Here is an 8,228-nt window from a genome sequence, read left to right on the forward strand (position 1 = left end):
TTCCTGTTTTATATTGCCACGCTTTCTTCCTGTACTGATGTATTGTGTTGCTGGTAAGTATTTGTTCATGTGTGGTGTTTCTTATTGATTACTGAGAGCATATTGTCTGTGGACTGCTAACATTTGGAACATTGCACTTTGTGACACTTGTGTCATGTTTTGTGCATTCATTTAGTTGCTTTCACATTGCATGCCATGCCATGGTGTGTTGGGTAGCTGAGATGGGGAGGGGTTGGGTGATATGGCAGTATTTTGATGTGGTATTTTGCAAGGGGGTAATCTTTCTGCTGCATGAATGTGTGTCTTTTTGTGACACAGCATTGGGTGTCTTTGAGTAGGTAGGGATGCACACAATGTGACACTTCCAGGTGAACAATCTCAGGCTGCTAAGGTTGTGACAGTTGACTGTCCCTTTTGCCATCATCATTGATTGTCAACTGGTATGTGCCAGAGCTGTGTGCACTCCACAGGGGTGTGATTTTAGGTGAAATAATTTGCCACAAGCTGGGTACGGGCTGCCTCACCATGTGCCCTTTCACCTCCCATGCAATCAATGGCACCTAGCACTTTGGGGAAGTGTGCCACCCCGTAAAAGTCCTGGACCACGGCCTGCCTTTCTGCAGGTGTTCTGGGCATGTATATGTGCCTGCGGACTGAGGGGCCTGTACTCATGATGGCCAACACCTGGTGTAGGCAGTGTGACTGTGTGGCCTGTGACACACCCCCTACTATGGCACTTGTCCGCTGAAATGACCCAGTAGCCAAGAAGTGCAGTTCATTGAGCACCTTTTCCAAGGGGCTCAGTGCTTGGGAGCACAGGGTGGGTGATGTGAGGGCATCCTCCCTCTCCCTGACCAGTTCTAGGATTATGTGTGGTGGAAACCTGTACCTCCCATACACCTCGTCATCAGGCATCCCAAAAAGGCTGGTCCTGGGTAAAAAAAAGGCAGGGCCTGGCTATCCTCCTCCTCCTGCGGTGTCCCACGACCACTGCTGTGAGGAATGGTATATTCATCGTAGCGTCTGAGCTTGTTTGTTGTTTGCGCACACTTTTATGCTGTGCGGGCCCGCTTACGCCTGCTTCCTGCTGGCGTACGTGTTTCCGGATTAGCGTGTCTTTTTTGGCACACGCCTTTCCCCTGTTCGATTCCATGAATACGTGTTGTTGGCGCTCGTGTGGGCGTTGCAGGCATTTACCTCCTATACTTCCCCCGTAACGCCCACATTTTCATGTGTTGTTCCCCATTCTGCGTGTTACGCCCCGTGTTACGCCTACTTTTGTTGTGTGCGCTGCGCTATGTGTGCTTTCCCTGTGTGCGTAGCGCACGCCGTTTAATGAAGTGTGTGCCCGCGTGCACCAACCACGATTTTAGCACACATCCCAGGATTTAAACATGCACTTAATTCCATGGATCGATGTGCGCGGCTTTGGCACGCGTGCGCTGCGATTTTCGCGTTTCCGCTGCGATTTTCCTGCTTGCGCTCCTCTTTTCGGCGCACATTTATTCCATGAATCAGCCCGTTAAGATGTACTTTATGTTGTACATATCACATTTGGATGTCCCACAAAGATGAAACTTGCTGTGGACCTCGACAAGGCTTGGATGAGGAAGAGAAGTCCTTTGGTGGAAGTCAATTACTTTCGGGGGTGACGGGTGCAGTGGCATAAGTAGGTTTCAGGATTTCACGGTTCACTGGCTTCCGGTTCTTAGGTGCTGCAACCGCAGCACGGGCTTCTGGAGACATTTATTTAAGTAGGTGCGTCAATGGGCGAATGATGGCAGAAAACTCTGGGATGAAACGCCTGTAGAAACCCAAAAATCACTGTATATCTTTGATCGACGTAGGGGGAGGCCAGTCTTTTACTGCTGTCACCTTTGCGGGATCCATAGATATACCTTCTGCTGATAGGATGTAACCTAAGCAGGAGACCTTGGTCTGATCGAACTTGCACTTTTCGAGTTTGCAGAATAAATGATTGTCCTTCAAACGGCTCAAAACATCCTCCATTCGTCTCCAGGTCTTATTCTGATGAGATGGTAGGCTCCACGCAGGTCCAACTTGGTGTATATGGTTGAATTCTTGATGGCCTGTAGGATGTCAGGGATGAGGGGCAAGACCACGGAAATCTATACAGAGACGCAATTCGTAGGTATTTTTCTTCGGGATGAAAAAGAGAGATGCCCCTGCGGATGACATAGATTCCGTTATCAATCTGTTCCGGAGATTGGTCTGTAAATATACTCTGAGAACTTCCTTCTCTCTGGCAGATATTATATACATCCTTCCGGAGGGTAAGGGCTGATTAGGGATAGGATCTATAGCACAGTCGTCCCTGCGATGAGGAGGCAATTCATAATAAACTGATGTGGAAAATACCCCTTGATACAGTAGATAAGGTTCAGATATCTCTTGCATCTGGTTGAGGATTGTGACAGTTGAGGGTCTACTGATAGCGGTAGATGGAACGTGAAACCCAACAGCCCCTTGGGAAAGACAATGTGATATGCAGTACTCCGAAAAAAGGAAAAAGGACCCTGCTGTCCAGTTCACATAAGGGTTGTGAACCCTTAACCAGAGCAGGCCTAGGATTACTGGGTAATGTGCTGCCTTTATTAGATCTAGGACAATCTCTTCCCCATGAGTGGACATAGTCATCCACAAGGAGTGTGTGTGTTCACATATAGGGCCTGAAGTCAATGGGCTGCCATCTACACTCTCTACTGGAATCGCAATGGACTTAAGGGAACAGGGAATCCCGTGTCGGGAAGCCCACCTACCATCCAACAAGTTTCTAGCAGCCCCGCTGTCTATCAATGCAGGTACATTGGAGACTTCTTTGCCACCCCAAGAGAAGGATACCAATACTACCACCATGAGTGATTCTGTACCGTCAGAGTGATGGAAGGCTATTCTGGTTGGTGGGGATCGGCTACACTATCCCGAACTGTCGTTCCCCCTACCGTAGGACATTGGTGTTTCCCGATCTTTTGGGAGGAGCGACAGGACACTCTCACACTAGATGGTCATTAGCTCTGCAGTACATACACAAACCTAACGACCTTCTGCGTGCCCTTTCTTCAAGGGACAAGGGACCCCGAGCGACTCCTAATTGCATAGGTTCTGTCATTGCCACAGGTCCCAGGACACCCAAACCACGCCATCTAGTGATAGAGGCAATGGGTCACATGTCCCACTCATGTCCCTTTGGGACTCATAGACACAGGGGATCTGGCTGGACTCAGTCCTGGCGCCTTTCACGCCAGGCTCATATAAAGAAGTGAGCAGGAACACTTTATTTCAGGAGTGCTTTTATTTCGCAAGAACCTTTCAGGTGGTGCTGAAAGCCTTTATTCCAGAATGTGCACTTTACTGGGGTGTGGCTCGCTAGGTTGGCTCTTCATGTGCTGACTCAGGGAGTGGCAGGGTGTGGCAGACAGGCTGAAGCTGGTAGGCGTGGCGTCTGAGGCTCAGCTATATAAGCAGCTCCATCCTTCAGGCTGGTGCTTCGCGTTACATTGCACCTCTGTGCAACGAGACGCTCACCGCCGACAGGACCAGCAACAAACTTACCTCGTTGAATCATTTGACGCAACCGCCTGCTTACCTGGACTCCAGCGCTCATCTCCATGGCAGCAGTCCATCTTCCTGACAATAGCCGCTTGCTTACCTGGACTCCGGCGTGCATCCACACGGCAGCAGACCATCTTCTAGGCAACACGCAGGGTTTAATCTCGATGCCGCAGCACCCGCTGTCTTCATTCCAACAAAGCTGAATTCCTGAAAAGAAGACAAGACAAGGTTAGAATAACTACTGACACGTAATCTTGGGTCGCGCTGCAGTTAAAACCCACACGTGCCGGTTACTTACCAGTTACCAGTCCATCGTAAACCTCCTATCTCTGGTACCGCTTCAACCTCTGCAGCGACCGCCGGAACCACAGCAGAAAAAAGCAGAGAAAGAGAATTATACACTGAACGGACACTAGATCAAGAACGAACTTTACCAATACAATTACAAAAAGTCGAAAGACTAGCAGGCGAGTGAAAACAAGGAAAACACCAGCAAGAGAAGTGGACTAGCCGCAGCCGGCCTGGGCGGCCACGACAAGGGACCAGTGAAGGAACTCAGTCCATTAGACAAGCGCCCCTGCCAGAAGCAGCAGGACGGAGAGCCCGCCATTATCATTCAACAGGTGAGCCCTTCAGAGTTAACGCATCCCCTGGGAAGGCACGTCTTGGGAGAAGAGATCTGAAGAGGGGGTCAGGGCCGTAAACTGCATACTTACAACCCCCTTATATTCACGCAGAAATCGTGCTGTCCCACCACAACCCTCCACATAGGCGCAGAGGGAAAAGCCAGACAAGAGAGGGCTGCGACCGTGCCCCAAGGCCTCCGCAGAGACCAGGTGAGTGTAACAGGTTCCTCGGGGGGAAGCAACTTAACCGTATTCAGGGTTCTATTGGATTTGGGAGGTGACCCTCGCGGAATTCGGCTATATCTGCACTTCCTTCTTTCTGTTAATCGTTCGTGCAGCTGATAGTCTAATAGCATGACCAATGCAATAATCTCTGCGAGATTGCGAGGCCTAGGCACCCGGGATACCTCATCCTTTAACTCTTTTGTGAGTGCTCTACAGAATAGCGTTACTAGAGCATCATCAGGCCAGGCTGTTTCTGATGCCATCTGCTTAAAACGGGTAATGTAAGTAAGTCAATATTGGGATCCCTGCTTGTAGTCTAATAGGCATCTTTTGGGGGCCACAGTGATTTCCTGCCTACCAAACATGGTCTTGAGGCTGTCCACAAAAGCTGGGTAGGAGTCTAATATTGGGTTGTTGGTGGCGACCAAGGGCGTGGCACATGCCAAAGCCGGACTGGTTAATTGAGTAATCATATGGCCTACTCTGTCTCTATCGGTAGGGAAAAAGGCAGCTTTAAACGTAAACTGGATCATACAGGCTTCTATAAACTCTTTCAGTTTATGTGGTTTCCCATACAATCTACCTCCTGGGAGAGGTCCTGGAAGTATTTCTGAAATCTGAGGAGAGCGGACCATTTGCTGTTGCAGGACCGCATTCTCTTGCTTCAATGTCTGTACTTCGGTAGTGAGGGATTGCACAGCGGTCAACAACTGCTGCATCTGATCCTTGGCGGTAACGGGCGTTGCTATCTGTAAGTCATAACAAGTAATTACCAAGAAACAGAATAATATATGAACACCGACTTGGATCGAAGGCAGCAGTGAGTGGAGAGGAGAATCCCCCTAGTTGCCCTGCTCCCTCCTCGTTGAAACAATGTGGAGAAAGCAGAGTTCCCAGGGAAACCCCCTGGGGGGTAAAACCCTGGAAGTCTTCTTAGCGATGTGTTATATTGCTTCTGGTGACTGGTTGGCCGTTACTGGTCTTCCTGACTACTGTTGTTCCATGGAGAGGAGTACTTGGGAGCTTCTGTATGGGCGTAGGCGTAGACTGGGGAGTGGACTGGTAGATGCGGGATCGGAGGGCGGATACCAATGGTTGCCGGTAAAGTTTCTACTGTGACATGTGTCAGAGAGCGCGGTGCAGTGGAGGTTGTTGCCGACTGTCAGCTAAGGGAAGCAGTGCCTTCTAACAGAAGCTCAGAGTGGGAGGAGCTTAACCCTGAGGCGATGGTTGATTCTGTGTGTGAACCGTGATGTCCAGTAGATCGGCAAGGACGAAACAGGTACGGGCAGGAAGTTGGGGACGGGAGAGCCGTGGGAGACTGAGTAATTCAGAGCGTTGTCCAAGGAAAGTAGCAAGGCAGAGCATCTCCGTTTGTGGCGCCAGAAGTACTTTCTCTGCAGTCAGGAGCAGAGTCAGACTCAAGCCTGCATACAGAATTCCTGAAATGCTACAGCTACTGTCAGACGCCATCTTGGGGGTATTCCAGAATATGGAACCGATCTGCTTCCACTTCTGCCAGATACACCAACATAATCTATTCCTAATGGCAGCCCAAATGCCCATGGTGTGGGAATGATAGTGCAGACATTATACATATGTTTTGGAATTGCCCAAAGGCCCAGGCTTTTTGGCACCAGATTGAGTTGGCATGCATAAGGGCAGGAGTCCGTGGATACCAGTGGTCCCCGATGGAATGATTACTGGGCACCTATTCCAGTCCAGATAAAAATAGACATGTGTTCAAACTAATGGACTTAGCTTTTAGCTAATAGGAGAATAACCATGCATGGAAGCAGAAAGGGGGCCCATAAAATCACCTTTGGTGGAGTAATCTCAAGGTATGGAGTGCTGCTGAAACCACGATTTGGCACAGAGCCATGAGGAAAGGCATCCGGAAGCCCACTGAGAACATAGCGGTTTGAAATGCACTCCTTCTAGCAATGTTTAGTCCCTGTGAAGATGGGCCCCCGTGAATTACTTTGGGTTCCTCCAGACAGATGCACGGGATAGTGTGGGGACATTCTTAGGTCCTGGCTTGAAATTGTAACATAGGTCCATTATGAATGATTCAGGATGTGAAGACTGATCCTCCCCCTTGCACCTGCATATATGGGTTTTGGCATTGTAAATACCTGCCAAACTCTACCCGGAAATTTTATGATTAGCAATATGGGAGGCCTTGTTTTCTTGTTATTGTTTACTGGTAATTTGTGGATATGATCACTTCCTTGTCATCAGCATGACAGTAATATACACTTACCAATTAAACGATTTAACAACAAAAAAATCAAATTTCAAAAGGAACAACCAAGATTCCAAGAGGACTTTTCTCTCCCCTGATTGCATTCACGTAGCTTGTGGGCCTTGCTCCCTTCCCCAAGGTTTCTCTTTACTTCCAGTTTCAAAGCCCTTTCCTTTCCTTTCAGCACTTTGTTCACAGTTCACAATTCTCATTTCAAAACGCTATTGCTTTTCTTTAACTTTTCCTCTAATCAGTTCACAGTTCATATGTTGCTTTCCCTTTTAACAGTTTATAAACTATTTCACATACCCTTATCTTCACCTGGTATACTCTCCTGCCAGGACTTTGTACATGAAACACTTTCACTTATGTTAACCTGGTGTACTCCCCTGCCAGGTCTTTGACACAACTACCTTTTCCTTCAAGTATGATAATGTTGCTCAATTTACAATTTTCCATCTGTTTAATGGATTCGCTTTCTTGCTTTGTTTCCATGCAATGGTTGTTTTCTACACCATCCGCCTTCCCATTTACCTATATTACATTCTTGAATAGCTATGGGCTTCCCTTGGTTCTCCTTACTTTACTTTCGGTTCGCCTCCAAGTAATGGTATCAGTACGCTGGTAACCTTTCACTTTCCCTGGGTTTACTGGTTGCCTTCGGCATTGTTTCTTCTTCGTTGGTTCTGCTGAATTGGCTCTGTGTACGCCCGGACAAGCTCACTCTTGCCACCATACTTGCTTCTTCAGTGCGTGGTTCCGTTCTCTGCGGTAAACTGCCAGAACCACCTTCCTGAAGTCACGTCAGTTTCTCTTCTGTTTATCACAGTGCATCTTTCCTTAGCGTGTGTTAACCCTGGGTCTCTGCGCTCCCCTGGTACTCTAAGCGCTCCTCAGATTATGTAGGCCTCTAGAATTTGGTAACCTCTCTACCCTTTCAGGCGCATGGCTGCTCCCCTTTGGTATCGCTGGAAGTTGCCTAGGAGACACGTCCAGGTTTTGAGAACTGGGTGGCAAGAGCGGTATGAAAGTCATGTGTCAAATCAGCAGACTTCACCCGCGAATCAGGCACACAGACTCCGCCCTTCATCAACGGCATAAAAGGAAGCTACTCCACCATAACGCTGCTTCTAATTACAGCGTTACACTGATATTTATTACTGCTTACATTCCTGACCTTGGATTATCCATAACAATCATCTTTTGCCTACTCCCTTTGTCTACTTCGGATTGATTGTTGACGAACCAGAACCGTATTTGGACTTCTCTTGCCTACCGATTATTGTGCCTCAAACCAAGCTGCATCGGGATTCCGTTATTTTGCAACGCTGTCCTTGAGTATCCCGCTACGCCTTGTGTATCCCGCTACGCACTCAGCGTTACTTCACCTGAGTCCCGCTGCTCGTTACTGTTACAGTGCATTCCACTACATCTAACAATGCTTTCCTGTTTGAGACCCATCGCTGGCTGCTAACCATGTTCATCCAGTTACGTGCAACGGTCATGACTAGTAAGACACTTAGAGGCTCTTGATTGTGATTATCTCTGGAAGAGACAGC

This window comes from Ambystoma mexicanum, chromosome 11, assembly GCF_040938575.1.
Source record: "Ambystoma mexicanum isolate Mex_15411 chromosome 11, UKY_AmexF1_1, whole genome shotgun sequence".
In the NCBI taxonomy this organism is placed as follows: domain Eukaryota; kingdom Metazoa; phylum Chordata; class Amphibia; order Caudata; family Ambystomatidae; genus Ambystoma; species Ambystoma mexicanum.